Source organism: Orussus abietinus, unplaced genomic scaffold, assembly GCF_000612105.2.
Source record: "Orussus abietinus isolate OABI.00-Male unplaced genomic scaffold, Oabi_2.0 scaffold612, whole genome shotgun sequence".
Lineage (NCBI taxonomy): Eukaryota > Metazoa > Arthropoda > Insecta > Hymenoptera > Orussidae > Orussus > Orussus abietinus.
Window position 1 is genome coordinate 1 of NW_019394753.1, and position 13,585 is coordinate 13,585.

A 13,585-nucleotide genomic window follows, 5' to 3' on the forward strand; every position below is an offset into this window, starting at 1 on the left:
GGAGTAATTTAAGCGTAAATTGTTTGAACTTTTTCCTCGCCATCGGGTAGTTACCTCTTGTGGATTTTTGAATGGGGGTGGTTTTTCGAACTTAAAGGTGGAAATTTTAATTTATGAATATGATTTTCGGAGAGCACATAATTTGCTGATAAGTTTTTACGTATTTTTGATTATTTAAACACATTTTTTAATGGTGGGGGTGCTAGCTTTATTAGTACCCAGCACCCCGACAGAAAAATTGAATTTTTTTCCAAAAACCGAGTTAGCACAAAATTTGCGAATGTAGCACATAATTAGCACATAAAGAGCACAAAATGTTAAGGCAAAGAAATTTGAATTTTGTAAAGGTGGGGGTGCCAGCTTTACGCACCTAAAGGAAAACGTGTTATCGATGAACGTTGTTAAAATCATTTTTTTTTTTTTTTCAATGAAACGTTAATTTTAATGCACATATACGTACCATTGATCTCCGTCGCCCTCGATTTTGCCTCGACGTTAATGCCGCAATTGAGCCAGGGACCAATTATCGAGATTCTTGACGAGACCCTTCTAATTCCACCTTGACACGTGGACGTGGCGCCATCGAGGGTATCCTATGAACTAGGTCGTTTGCGGTCTCGCGGACATCTACGCGTATAGGTAACAAGGCGCGGAGCAGACGTAAACGCGAAGATGGGCACGTATATCTGGTCAGTACAATAGACATATTTGAGATGGTATCGCTGACCGTACTCGCATTCGCGGTTCGTTCCAACCGAGCACTTCCTCTCGGTACTCTCTATTCATAACAATATCTGGCCACGTGTAGACGGTTACAATAACGGAAGCTGGCCTGTAAGGTCTATTGTCGGTTTAATAGGTGCGCCAAGTCAGGGCCCGAGTGGAGATATTCAGCTCCTGGAGTTACGAAATTCGCGAATCTCGGGTTTCCGCTAATACCGCCTTAAAGCTGACTTAAGGTGATATCAAAGTGGCGTCGAAGAAGTCTCGTTCGTGAGACTTTTCTCCAAATTGGGGAATTTTAATGAAAACTGTACATAGGTATCTTTGGCAAGCGGCGCGCACGTCGCTTTGAAATTATTCATATTTCCTCGGATGATCCCTTGGAGGATAAATCCTAGCAGCGTAACAGCTCGCCTCCACCCTGGCACGTAAATTTACGGTAAATTCTCCGGCTCGATTCGAGGGTGGATTTGGGGTGGAATCGCGCGAGTCTCGAATCAAGCCCGGTGGCAATCCAACCCTGGAGTGCATTTCCGGCCAGGCGGGAAGTTTACAGTAGCATCGAGCTGGCGTAGATGTACGTAGGGTGCAGCTCATAATTCGCGGGGTTCAGACAACCCTCCTCGTGCCAGAGGGCCTAGACACAGGGGCTAGACTCGCCCTTGCGAACTTTTCTTCTGAACCTCTCCGACTGCGCCGCCTCCACTCGAGACTCCGAAGTCGCCAAGATGGCCGCGGTGGGTGGCAGGGGGTGGGTGGTCGTCTCTAAACATTCCCGAAGGGGTTCAAGTCCGAGGGGGTGGCAAGTAAATTTTTTAAATTGAAATTTCACGACTTTCTTTGGGCCTCCATATTCACGAGATGCAGTTTCAAATAATTGACTGCATTCAGGTCGGAGAAAAGTCCCACTCAGACGCCACTTTCGTATCACCTTAAAGGTAACGTTCCGATGGTTTTACGGAAGTACAACGAACGGAAGCAATTTTTACCCGTTGTATCGAGTTTGACCTCTCGGTGCATACGTTACATATATTGCTGGCGAGGGGGTGACGGGGTAAATTGTAGGAGAGACGCAACTCTGCAGGGGGCCTATTGTGTTCGTTGTACAGCAACCCTGCGGTCGACTCGGAAGTGCGGACCGAGGAAGAACAATGTCGGGAAGGGTTGAAAAGCGACAGGGAGTGGGTAGTGGAATTAGTGGGGGTAGGATGCACGAGAATGATGAACAACTTAGTTCATGAAGGCACTTTGAGGGATGGAAGATTATTCTTTAATATTTATTGTTATCACTAATTTAGCTATCGACAAGGGTGGCGGGGTGCACGGGGAATGATGGACGAGAAAATCTACCCTTCATCCATTCACTTTTCGCGAATAATGTAAATTCTTATATTTCCAAGTACCGATACCATTATCCTGTTCAGTTCGGTCACGCATTACGCTCGATCGATTTACTGCAATCGCCGAGTAACATTTACTCGAGCTTCGGTAAGTGGTACTTAAAATTGATGCAGCTAATGCGCTTTCGGCAGTATCGGGCGTGGCAAATGCTTCACCGTAGCCCGATAGTAAATAGAAAGTTCATTTTATTCCCCCTATTTTCACCCCGTGAATTGTAAAGCAGAGCAAACCACTCCCGTTTAAAAGCCGTCTTCAATCGATTTTATCATTTCCGTTGCAGGATTTCGGCCCGAATTCCGTTCCTCGATCAAAAAGCGATCCCGATCAGGAAGTGATCGACGATCTTCGGCGAATTGATGTCTCTATTCGACGTCATCCAGATCACCATCTTTCGGAGTGACCCCAACCAAAGGCATCTCACCATCGTAAGTAATCAAAATGAACAAACGAGTATTAATTGGTTAATTGTAATATTAATTGTCACGTAGATATCCGTGCATATTTCATGGGGGGTCCAGAAATGACGGAAAACGAAGCTGCACCTGTTGGCCCACCGGTAATGCATTTCGGTCTCTGGCCTCCCGCAACTTGACAGCAACTTACTCATGCACCGCGTATGCAACTGCGAGCAAAACTAACCTAAACGCGGCTGTCACGTCCCTCCGTGCTCGCTCGTGGTGCGAGCTCTCACGGCCATATGCGCTGCCCTTTATTTTGCCATTACACGAGAGCTTTAAGGTACGCGAAGGCCGTCGAAATCCGCGATACTCGAGAGTTTTCGAGGATTCCGCAAGCTTGATCCGGCGACGGAATTCCGGAGCGATTAGTAGGGGGAGGACAGAAAACGAGTCCGCAACCGCGAATGGGAGTTTCCAATCTGTTCGGTTTTCAACCCTTCCCGAAATATTGACTTTCCGAGCACGAGCCGCGTCTTTTGCTCGCGTTCGATTATTTGTTCCTCGCCAAGCCCGGAAGCTCCTCTCGGAGGATCCTTTTATATACATTTCGAGGCAGCCGTAGAGTCCTGCGAACCAATCGTAACCTCCTCCGAGGAGTCGATATTAGTCCAAGCAGAGAAAACATTTTTTTATCCACGGGGTTCCACTTCAATTAGTTTGCTCTTCTACGGTGTTTTTGTGGAACGAGGATACGTTCAGTTCCCAAGTATTTATGTTAAGGAAGATTGCAAATTTGGATGCGTCATTAAGGCGGGATGAAAGTGGCGTTTGGGCGATTAATTGGGGTGCACCCAGAAGAAACGAGATCATCGCTCGACATCTTTTTTAATTTGGGCGACATTCAAATCGAGGCGCAAGTGTCCGTTCGTCCCCCTTCCGCGGTGCAGCTGCATTCCGCTGCGGATCTGCCGCACACAACTGACGCGGTAAAAGCACGCTTCGGTGCTATTCGTCGTCCAAAATCCATCCATCAATTAGTCCGGCGTTACCACCCTGAAAGGTTTGCATTAACATACCTTGCTCCCGCGTAGCTACGGAAATGACGCACGGCTATAACAATAAGTTAGTTCCCTGATAGTAATGCCAGAATCAGGGTGGAGTTCCCCATCCAAGAGAGAAAGAGAACACATACGCATACATATGTATAAGGACGGAATATATCCAAAGATCGTCCGGACCAGATAATGTTATTCAGCCAGTTCGGAAACGAATATTATCCTCCGTTATCGCGCGTCTGGATCGTTTCTGTTGTAAATGTATGGGTTACCATTGGTCTGCTCGCATTGTGGGGAGTGCATGAATAAGTGACCCTGCTGGGGGGTCGGAATCCGAAACTCGGGGAAAGATTGCTTTCTGGGCATTAAATGAAATTCCGGAACCGTCGGAAAATTACCGAATCACTTTTATGATATAAAGAAAATTTAGTCACACGATGGCAAAATATTTTCACTTCCGAGAGGATGTTGTAAATAATTCGACTGGTTTTTGATTCTGTCATAACATGTGTTTAGTTTCATGACGAGCATCGCAAGACCCCTGGCCGACTAAATTCAGAAGCAGACTTTTCCCGACCGCATTCCGTCCTATTTTTAGGGTTTATCTCGGTAAAAAAACGTTTACAACGTCAACCTCGTAACTCAGGGTTGATTGTTTTCTTTTCCGCTTATGCCGCGGGGGCAGCGTATGATAAATCGAACGTTCCTTTTCACGTCAGAGTGAAGTTCTGTGTTAGGATTAATAACCTTGCACCCCGAAACCCGGGTTTCGAATAAAATCGGCCAAATGGAGTTGAATACAAGTCATGAACGGAAATAGAGCAAAATATACGAGGTCGCCTTTAACGCCGCGTTTCCCATGCGCACCCTAAGAAAGAAAATATCTCTGTGTCAAAGAAATATTTCGTTAATTCAGGAAATAATGATTTGAGTGAAATAACGTTTCTCTGGAACTATTCAAAGAAACGTTTCTTTCGTTCGATGAATTTCCTTTCTCAGGGTGCGTATTTGGCGCGAGACTCTGTCGAGTCCCTCGCGGATCGATGCACTTTTCCATCAGCGTGCCCACTTTGTTCTGCCCTTTTAAAAACACCACTCTACTGCGAGCCAGCTGAGAAAGCGCCCTGAAATATCGTTTTCGTAATGATGATAAAAGAAGATTAAAGACCGTGGATTATCAGCGCGGTCGAGGTAGCGCCACGAAATCATTAATCTTCGCCCGTTTCGGATGTATTTAGCCCTTTAACCGGCCGGTGAATGAAACCATGTTTTATCGACGCGTATTTTAAAGTTTTTATAAAATTTCGCAAACGATTTGTTGGGTCCAGTTTTGAGAAAAGAACGATCTCGCCAACCGGAAGTCCGCCGGCCAATCCGGACATATTAATCGCGCCAGTCGGTGAAAAATGGGCCGGGTCGATTGATCGAATTCCTGGGTAAAAAACGCGGCGAGGCATCGGCCATCGAGTGTAGTTAATTACGCAGCGCGCCTTTTTCCTCTAGCGCGGAAATTCGCGCTCGAGGCCCGCCACCGGAAGCTCGCCTCGAAACTAATTTCTTCGGCCGCTCTCTCGTATAAAGTGCTCGCGGCAGGGAAATAATTAAGGCGGATATCGAAACCCTCTCCAGACCCTTTTTCCGCGATCTCCTCGAGCCGTTAACTCCGGGGAAAACAGCGCGGATCCCCCGCCTCCATTTTTTACTCGCCCCCGAGTTCTCTTCGCCTTCTCGCGAGTCGATGGCTCTGTACTCTGTCGGGGAGAATTACCGCCTCGAGGAGCAATATTATGGTTACGTTATACCCGGTATGGAGAGTATTATCGCTCATGTAGCAACCGAGTACACCCGCTGTACCGGGTTACCGTAATTACCGCGTCGTCCGTCTACATGTTTTCGTCTCTCTTGAAACTCGCGCCGCGTCGGGGGTATCGGCGTCAAAATCGAGCAAAATGTGAAAAGGTTATTATTAAACGAGGTCGCATTGCATATCCTGGATTACCGTGATTAAAACAGCGGAAAACTGCACGGCCACCTGTCGAGAGACTGCCGAACGCGTTAGTTTGTTGTAATCGAATTTCTTAAGGAGGTCTCAAAGTTCAATCGAAACTTGAATGAAGGTCCTGACATTAATGAAATTTCATGGGTGGTCGGTACTTTCCGAAATCCTCCATATTTACGTTGTGAAGTTTGAATTGATTCGGTACATCCAGTTCGGAGAAAAGTTTCATAAACGAGACCTCTTCGACGCCACTTTCACATTACCTTAACGCTTGTCACTACCTGGCTTCGCGAGAAATCGGCCGATCAGCTGATCAGCGTAAAGAACGGCGAAGGTAATGGTCACTAATTTCCAAGTAAAAAGTGCAAACGTTCCCCACTTTCCGGAGACTAAAATCTCTCTTGGGAAACTCACTTACGGTTAGCCTTCATTTTTCCGAGTGGCTGAAAATCCAGCCCAGCAATGAGAGCTCCAGTCAATGGCTGGTAATTGCGAAGAAAGCAAGACAAATGATCGTTTCAAAATGTATTTCTCATTTACGAGCCCGTTAAAACACGATGCAATCGATAGAGCTTTCCGATAGTTGCGTTTAAGTAATTGGCCATGTGTCGTCGCACTCCCGAAAAGGGTCGCAGAGCAGAAGGGAAGATATTCGTTCTAATCAATTCCGTCCTGCAGTCCGGCGAACTATGGCTCCCTGGTCGTTACACTAATCATGATCTACCGAGCGGTGTAATTAGTACTAGTACGCGGCTGCGAGTGCGCGATTACCTTTTTACCGAGTAAACGATTCGATACACCCGGAATTAATTTTTTTCTCTCAGATGCAGGAACGAGAAAATGATTTTTAATTCCGCCCTCGAAGATGACACTCGAGTTCGTATAAAGTACTAAATCGATACCATTGGAGAGGCTTAAGGTGGTACTTTTATCCCTCTCTAAGCCGGCATTTTCGTCTCTTTACTCTATATATCCTCCGTTTTAAAAGAAAGGCTCGCGCCGGGGAACGAATGCGGGGAGCATTGAACGAACGTCTTTTGTTGAGGGTACGAAAGAAACGGGGAAATAGAAGGAGAGGAGAAAAAAGATGGACGGAAACCGGAAAGGCATCCCGAGGGAAAAGGAGGACTTGACTCGATAAATAAAGCCCGAGTTTGCGCGGTTCTCTGACTCTTTAGACTAATTTTCTCAGTCTACTTCCGGAAGTCTCTGGACTCCAGGCTGGAAGTAAAAGAGGCGGGAGATATAATTACGTTTATATCATATTGACACTGCATGCGCGACATCGCGTGACACGCTGAATATCGTGATTAACATAAATCTCGACAAATTTATATAATTTGTGTGCCTGAAACTATACCCACACAATTTGCAACTCCTTAAACCAATTTTCTCAGCCTACTTCCCGGAGGCCTTAGACCGAAAAAAAAAATTCATTGAGCCAAAGAAATATTTCATTGAATAGTATCAAAGAAACTTTTGCCGAATGTGATATCAGAGGCAACGTAATTTTACTGTAATTGTTTATAGCATCGAAATAATGATTACATAAATTTACCCGGGCATTGTTATCGGGGCACGTTCAACATTCCAATCCATTTAGAATAATCGGAACGCTGTTTTTTTCTTTTTAACTGGGTTAAAATAAAATCCTGGCTTTTTAATGTGTTTTGAAATCGCGGTCGATTTGGGGGGAAAAGTTTTAATCGCGGGGCAGAAAAGTGATTATTTAGTTTCCCTCTCTGGAACCGCGAAATTCGCGGATTTCGCGATTAAATCGCAAATTTTCACCTCCAATGGACCGTGGTAACTGTTTGGCAATTCGAAGCAAGAACTGTGACCGTTCATGTCACCGCGCTTAAGGGAGGGCCCCCGGTTTTATTGGCCGCGGTGCGGTAATGCATTTTTAAGGGCACTGTAAAGCGCCCTGGCTTCCGCCCATCGTATATTTCACCCTTTTGGAACGGTGGAGAAGACTACAGCAGACGCGATGAAAAGAGAGGGGTGGGCCCTCCCTAAGTACCCTTGCTGAATGATCAAACTCCCGAACGACTCCGCCTCGAAGGGAATTTTGCGATCGCAAGTGAACTAAAAACCTCTAATGAAAATCCGGAAAAATTCCCCTCGACCTGTTTCTTCCTCATTTTTAAGTAAAGAGTGTCCCTTTGAAAAACCCCGAGAAAATAAGAGCTCCCGATCAAATCGGGCCAAAGAAATATTTCTTCGAGTAGTACCAAAGAAATTGCCCCTTCATTGGGGCATATATTTCCGTAGTGAGAAAAAAAAAAAATTGATCAGCAATGTCGTCCTTCGCCAGAACTACGGTTGTCTTTTTTCCCATGCGGTTTCGGCGGAATCTCGCTTGGCTGAACTTCATCCCGGGGTAAGGGCCGAAGTATGTCGGTTCGTGAATTACATATCGACTTCCGGTTACCATGGTCGAGGCGGTGCACTCCGGCATCCCGTTGGATGCCGAAGATGTACCTGAGGGGCCGAGGGAGTGCTCGGGGGAGATGGAGTGCGCGGAACTCCTTCGCGTGTACCTCGGAGCTTAGCCAGTTAGCCGACCTCGTGCTCGGTCGGCTTATACGTGTAGTACCACGGCGCTTTCTCTCCCCGTCCTTGTCTCTCGCCCCTCGCCGTCGATAGCGCGCTCTCTCTCGCCCTCCCGGCCCCTTAACTGGTTGGTTAAACGTCAACGCGATATTATACCCCTTGAGTCGGAAGCTGCCTCTGCGCCTATACGCGCTACTAGCTACTGGTTAACCAGAAGGTTCCCGTCTTCCCGTCATTTTTATATATCTTTTCCTGCCCGAGCCGGACATTAATTCCGATAACGTGCCATCGTTCAAAAAGTGAATTTTCAAAGTCGTGTCGTCTCTTACGCTTACTCGTACGTGCGGCGGTACGTCTTGCGGAGATAATTTCAAAACATGGTCGTCCTGCATCTTCATTTGCCTTATGCGCGACGTAATTCTCACCCACCGCGTAATGTCCTAACTTCGGAGAGGACAATTACCGCGGGACAATTTCTGTACCTGCCCCACCGAAATTCCCGAGGACGCCACTTTTCGGTTCTCGCGTCGAAACGCGGACGAACCTCCCCGGGAGTATTTCCCGATATCGGATTCACCCCGAGCGGCGATACGGCGCCGACGAAATCGGCCACTTTTTCCCTAGAATGGACACGTGGAACCGAGCAGGGCATTTTTAGTGCACCGCCGAAGTCACTCCGGATAATGAAGCCAGGACGACATCGATCGGTTCGGGGGTTGCACTTCCCGAGTGACGTATCGATCTCGCTCCGACAGCAAAGGAAACGTCAAATATGGCGCCGAAGCCCGGAATTACTCGCACCCCCCCGCGAATCCGCAGCCCTGGTGGCCCTCGATGACCGGCTTTGGTCCGTTTAGTCGGCAGTCAGGAGAGCCATCGAGGTCTGCCTGATGCACCCCGACCCCGAGGGGTGGAATCGGCCATCGGCGCCCCTCAAAGCTTTACCCGCCGCCGCAGCCTCGGTGGATTCCTTTTTATGATTCATGACGATCATCGTCACCTCCCATCCAGTCGAGAGGCCCTTCAGCCGTCTTGGTGGCACCATCTCTCGAGATATTTTACGCTCGTTTCACGGCTTCAAGGGGTTCGACTCCCCCCCGGGGGTTGCGGGACTCTCCCCTAAGAGTCGGGCTTGCGATGCCCTCGTGCTCCTCGAAAATCCACCACCCGAAATTCACCTCGCGTTATCGACTTCCTTTGAATTCGACGAAACCCCAGCGTTACCCGACGCACGTGAATTCGTACATTTTCTAATTTGTAATTTCTCCGGTGTACGTAATTTTCCGTCGATTTTTATCGGGGTAGGAATCGGCGTTTCAAGTCTCGATAATCGTGAATACGAGCGAATAAACGTTCTTATCGTGGTGGGGGAAAAAAAAATGAAAAGACAAATTTCCTCGTCAGGGTACGACGACCCACAAGTGGGTCGCGCGTTGCGTGGCTCCGCACGTATGAATTCTTTTCATCCGCGAAACCTTGCCACTTGCAGCGATGCATATTAAGTGCAATCCGCTAGCGAGTTCTGGTCTCGACTGCGGGGGTGGAACCTCGTAGGGGGATGTAAATCCTTGAGATAACGCGTACAAGCCATGGTGGGGAAGAGATACGTGCGGACTCGCCATAAAGTCCCTTAGACGGGGAAACAAGAGCCCGGCCCCTCTCGGCCGCTTTTCAAGTGCATCTTGATTCACTTTCGACGAGACCCTGCGTGCATACAGCTACCCTAGTGCGGAACGCAGCTGCGCTTTTAACAGCCTTAATATTTACCCCGGAATAATTTCTCGTAAGGTTTGCCGCTCTGTCGGCGCGAAACGCGACGTGCCCCTTCAAAGGGGTTGACTTTTCGAGCAACCCTTTCCCGAGATTGTCTCCTCGTTAGCGATGGTTTCACGAAGTTGTTTCCAAGGCACGTTGCAAATTATCCCGAGGAATCCCAGTTTCCCCGAGGTCGCTAGAAACGTTCGACACATTTGCCCAAGAGTCTTACCCCGTTTTATTTTTTTTTATCGCCTATACATGTAGAGTATCGATAATGAAAAATTTGCGTTAAAAAAATCACTTTCACGTTTAGAAAGTATTATTTTCCGTTACCTTAACTCGCCGGCATTCCCGGAGATAGTTTAACCGTGAGTTTAGAGACGTTATTCAAATTGGAGAGAAAAAAGTCCAGCTTTCCAAATGGCCGATAATTTTTTAGCAGCGCGAGGTACTTCCTCTTACCGAGCGCGGTAATTTGCAGTTGTTTAAAGCGGGCTCTCGCAATCTCGAATGCCGATCGTGCTTATTGTGTCGCTAGAAACTGCAGGCTGCACATATATGACCCAGCAAGGAGTAAATACTACAATTTATTTTCTTTTTCTGGGCAAATAGCGTGCAAGAGAAGTGCGATGCCCCTAAAAGCATGCGTGACCCACCTCGGCGCGACATAAGCTCCGTATATACGGTATAAGCTCTGTACGTGTAGACATCGATACATTAGCCCTTCGACAAAGCTCCTTTAATTCCCGAGACCAAGCCGATAAGAATTCACTTTATCGTCTCTACTAAACATTTCCTTCTTCACGCGTGCCCTTAATGATCAGAAATCATCGTCCAGCCAGCTCCTTGGCCTACCCTAAGAATCCTGCATTTCCCATTTGATCCTCCATTTTGCTCACGTGAAAAGGCGCAATACCGTAAGGGGGCTCGAGGTGCCTCCACCCTCGCGGTCAGTGGCAGGGCGAACACGCACCTAACGCGTACTCGCGGGTGCACGCGTCGTTACACGACCGCGTAAAATGATTGACGTCATCATTAGGCTCAGTAGCACGCGTACTCGCTTGGCGCCTGCCGGTGCGCCCGGTCTATGCATCATGCGTGCGCGCGATCGGTGAGGGTCGTGCACATGCACGGGGCGGTCGGGAATCTCGATATGATTAATGCCCACGAGAGCGCCGACGCGCGCCAGTGTGCACCACGACGCGCGTCAGGGTGGACCGTGGCGCGCGTTAGGGTGAGTGGTCGCGACGCGACGTACACTCAGGGTGCGCGGGACAGCTGCGACTGACTCCCGTCCCGCCCACGCGCACCTATTCGACGCACATTAGCCGTGGTCCGGCTGCGCAACGCATTCGACACATCTCGGCTCGCATTGCGGGAACCATCGCTGTGACTTTACGGGTCGAGAGGGTTAACTACGTGCGATCCCCCCGGAACACCTCCGGGGTGCAAAGACTTCCCCGACGAGGGTCGCGGGTTTCTTTACGGAAAGCGTTCGCGTTTTCGTCGCATTAATTACCCTGCCCCCGGTCGATCGGGGCTCGAATAATTACGCGTTGCATACGTAACGACGGCGAAGACCCCATCGGGGTTAGCCATGATTTATCGCACCGTCCTCGAAATAAGCCGTCGACGCGTGTTTTACCTCGTTTCGCGTGTTTGGCGTGTCGGGCGCAGCCGTACGACGCGGATGCCGATCATCCGATGCTCCCATATTTTACGTCTCATCATAGTCATTTAGCGCAGTTATGGCGTTTTTCGAGGAAGCCGCTTTAGCGTCCCGCGCCAAGTGCCTATGCATACATGGCAGGGAATGGCTCATAAAAAATTCCTAATAATTTTTACGGGCCATTTCTTCCCGGCGCGCACGCAAGACGGAAGGTGTTCCTTGACGGATGCGTTGCTCGGCCTGGGCGAGGAATATTCCAGGTCTCTTTACTTGAACGTTCAAAGGGTATTTGTCGCGTCGACCCTTGCCGAATAATTTAAGCCACTGCGTGGCGATGTATTAAAAATGAAATATGTCGGGGCGTGCCGTATAAATGTATGAGCCTGCTCGCTCGTTATATCCGGTTACGGGAATAACCGTAATCTACGGAGCAGCTTCCGGAAGTTCGCCGGAGTGTTTGGAAACTCTTCGAGGAAATCTTCGGGTTCTTCGCCATATGACGCGAGTCTCGGGGTGCTCGCACTTCCGGAACCGAAGCCGTCTCTCTCCTCTCGGTTGCCTAACTTTCCCCAACTTTTCGTACTTACTAATGCGATATGTTGCAAAGTGGCGAATCGATATCGAGATTGCGCCGTAAAAGTTGGCCCCGATGTCTCCGGGCTGGAATCCGCGAAATCGGTATCATAGCGCCGGTGATCTGGATTTTTTAAGTAAGAATTAGAAGGAAGAAAAAGAAATGAGCACCGATGAATAAAGGGTACTTGTATCGTGACCGATAATATCAATCGATGTTTCTACATTTTGGGTGGAAAATTGATAACGAACGAAAAGTGTCACCCGACCCCATTATTCCGGCATGTAAAATTACACCGTTACCACGAATGGCCGCGTTCCTCTCTGCACGTGCATCGAACTTTTCGCGGATTAATGCAAAGAGATTCAATCGCGACATGAAAGGGGGATCAAAAAAGGGCGACGGTGACAACGGACGCGGCGGCGAAACCGCCCCGCTTGTAAAACCTTTGTTTCCGGTTTTACGTTCCAGGGGAAAATCTGTTGTACGCCGAGTTACAAATGCGGCATTCACTCGCTCGTAAACTTAACCGTTAACCACCTACGTGTCGACGAACGAACGCGGGATGAACGTTCATTCGATGTGAAAATTTGCCAACCGAGAGATAAAGAAAAACTCCCCATTACGGCGGAGTGTACAGTCGATCGCATGGGAGCTATTCTCTCCCTTTAACCCATAAACGCGTCGGCATTTGCACTTGCAATTCACCCGAGTACCCAGACATGACCAAAATGCGAAATTGCGACATTTATGGTGCCCCACTGTTTCGGACCGGTTCATAAGCATTACCAACGCCCGAAACGGCGTGAAAACGCTCGTAACGCCGTTAAACGCGCCGTAAAAAAATCCCACGATCAAAGTGTACGTTTAATCAATCATTACGGATTTTTCAAAGTGAGAGAAAAGGGAAGGGAAAATAAAGGGATACGTGGACGTTTCATTAGATCGTGTCATAATGCGTTGATGGTTCCTTTAACGGTGAAACAATGGGTCTTAATTGTCTTAACGACTCGTTACGTCCTGGCGGTACTTCTTTAACACCGGTCGTCGCTTGGCCCGTTTTATTTTGAAATTTAGATACTCGCGGATTAGAGTAATTCCCCTCGAATTTTTCCTTTCCCTCGTAGCTGGTAATTCCTCCGAAAACCGGCCATTTGTTGGGCGATAAATTGCTTTCGCAACGGAAAAGGGTTTTTGCTTGGGGCGATCCGTTTCGGGTGCAATTCAGCTACAGGGCTTAACTGTAAACCCTAGTGAGCTTTCGGAGTCCTCGAATCCGCAATCCACCATTTCTGCTCGAAACTCGAATCCACCAAAAATGCTGGATATGTCACAGTTTGTCCCTCTCAAGGTATCGCGTTGCAACAATAGGAAACTTCAGCCATTTCGAATCTAAGTACCCTCGCGAATGCTTCTCTCGATGGACCTTTGAAAATCAAAAGAAATTTCCGA

At 48.2% G+C, this 13,585-nt stretch overlaps 1 protein-coding gene across 2 annotated transcripts in view; it reads left to right on the forward strand.

Moving 5' to 3' along the window:
* Positions 1-2,410: 2,410 nt before the first annotated feature.
* LOC105703274 (leucine-rich repeat-containing protein 24) overlaps positions 2,411-13,585 on the forward strand; it is a 33,607-nt gene continuing 22,432 nt past the window's right edge. For both annotated transcript variants that reach the window (XM_023433167.1, XM_023433168.1), the window contains exon 1: positions 2,411-2,549. The gene's annotated coding sequence lies outside the window, so the exon portion shown is untranslated. The remainder of the gene's footprint in view (positions 2,550-13,585) is intronic.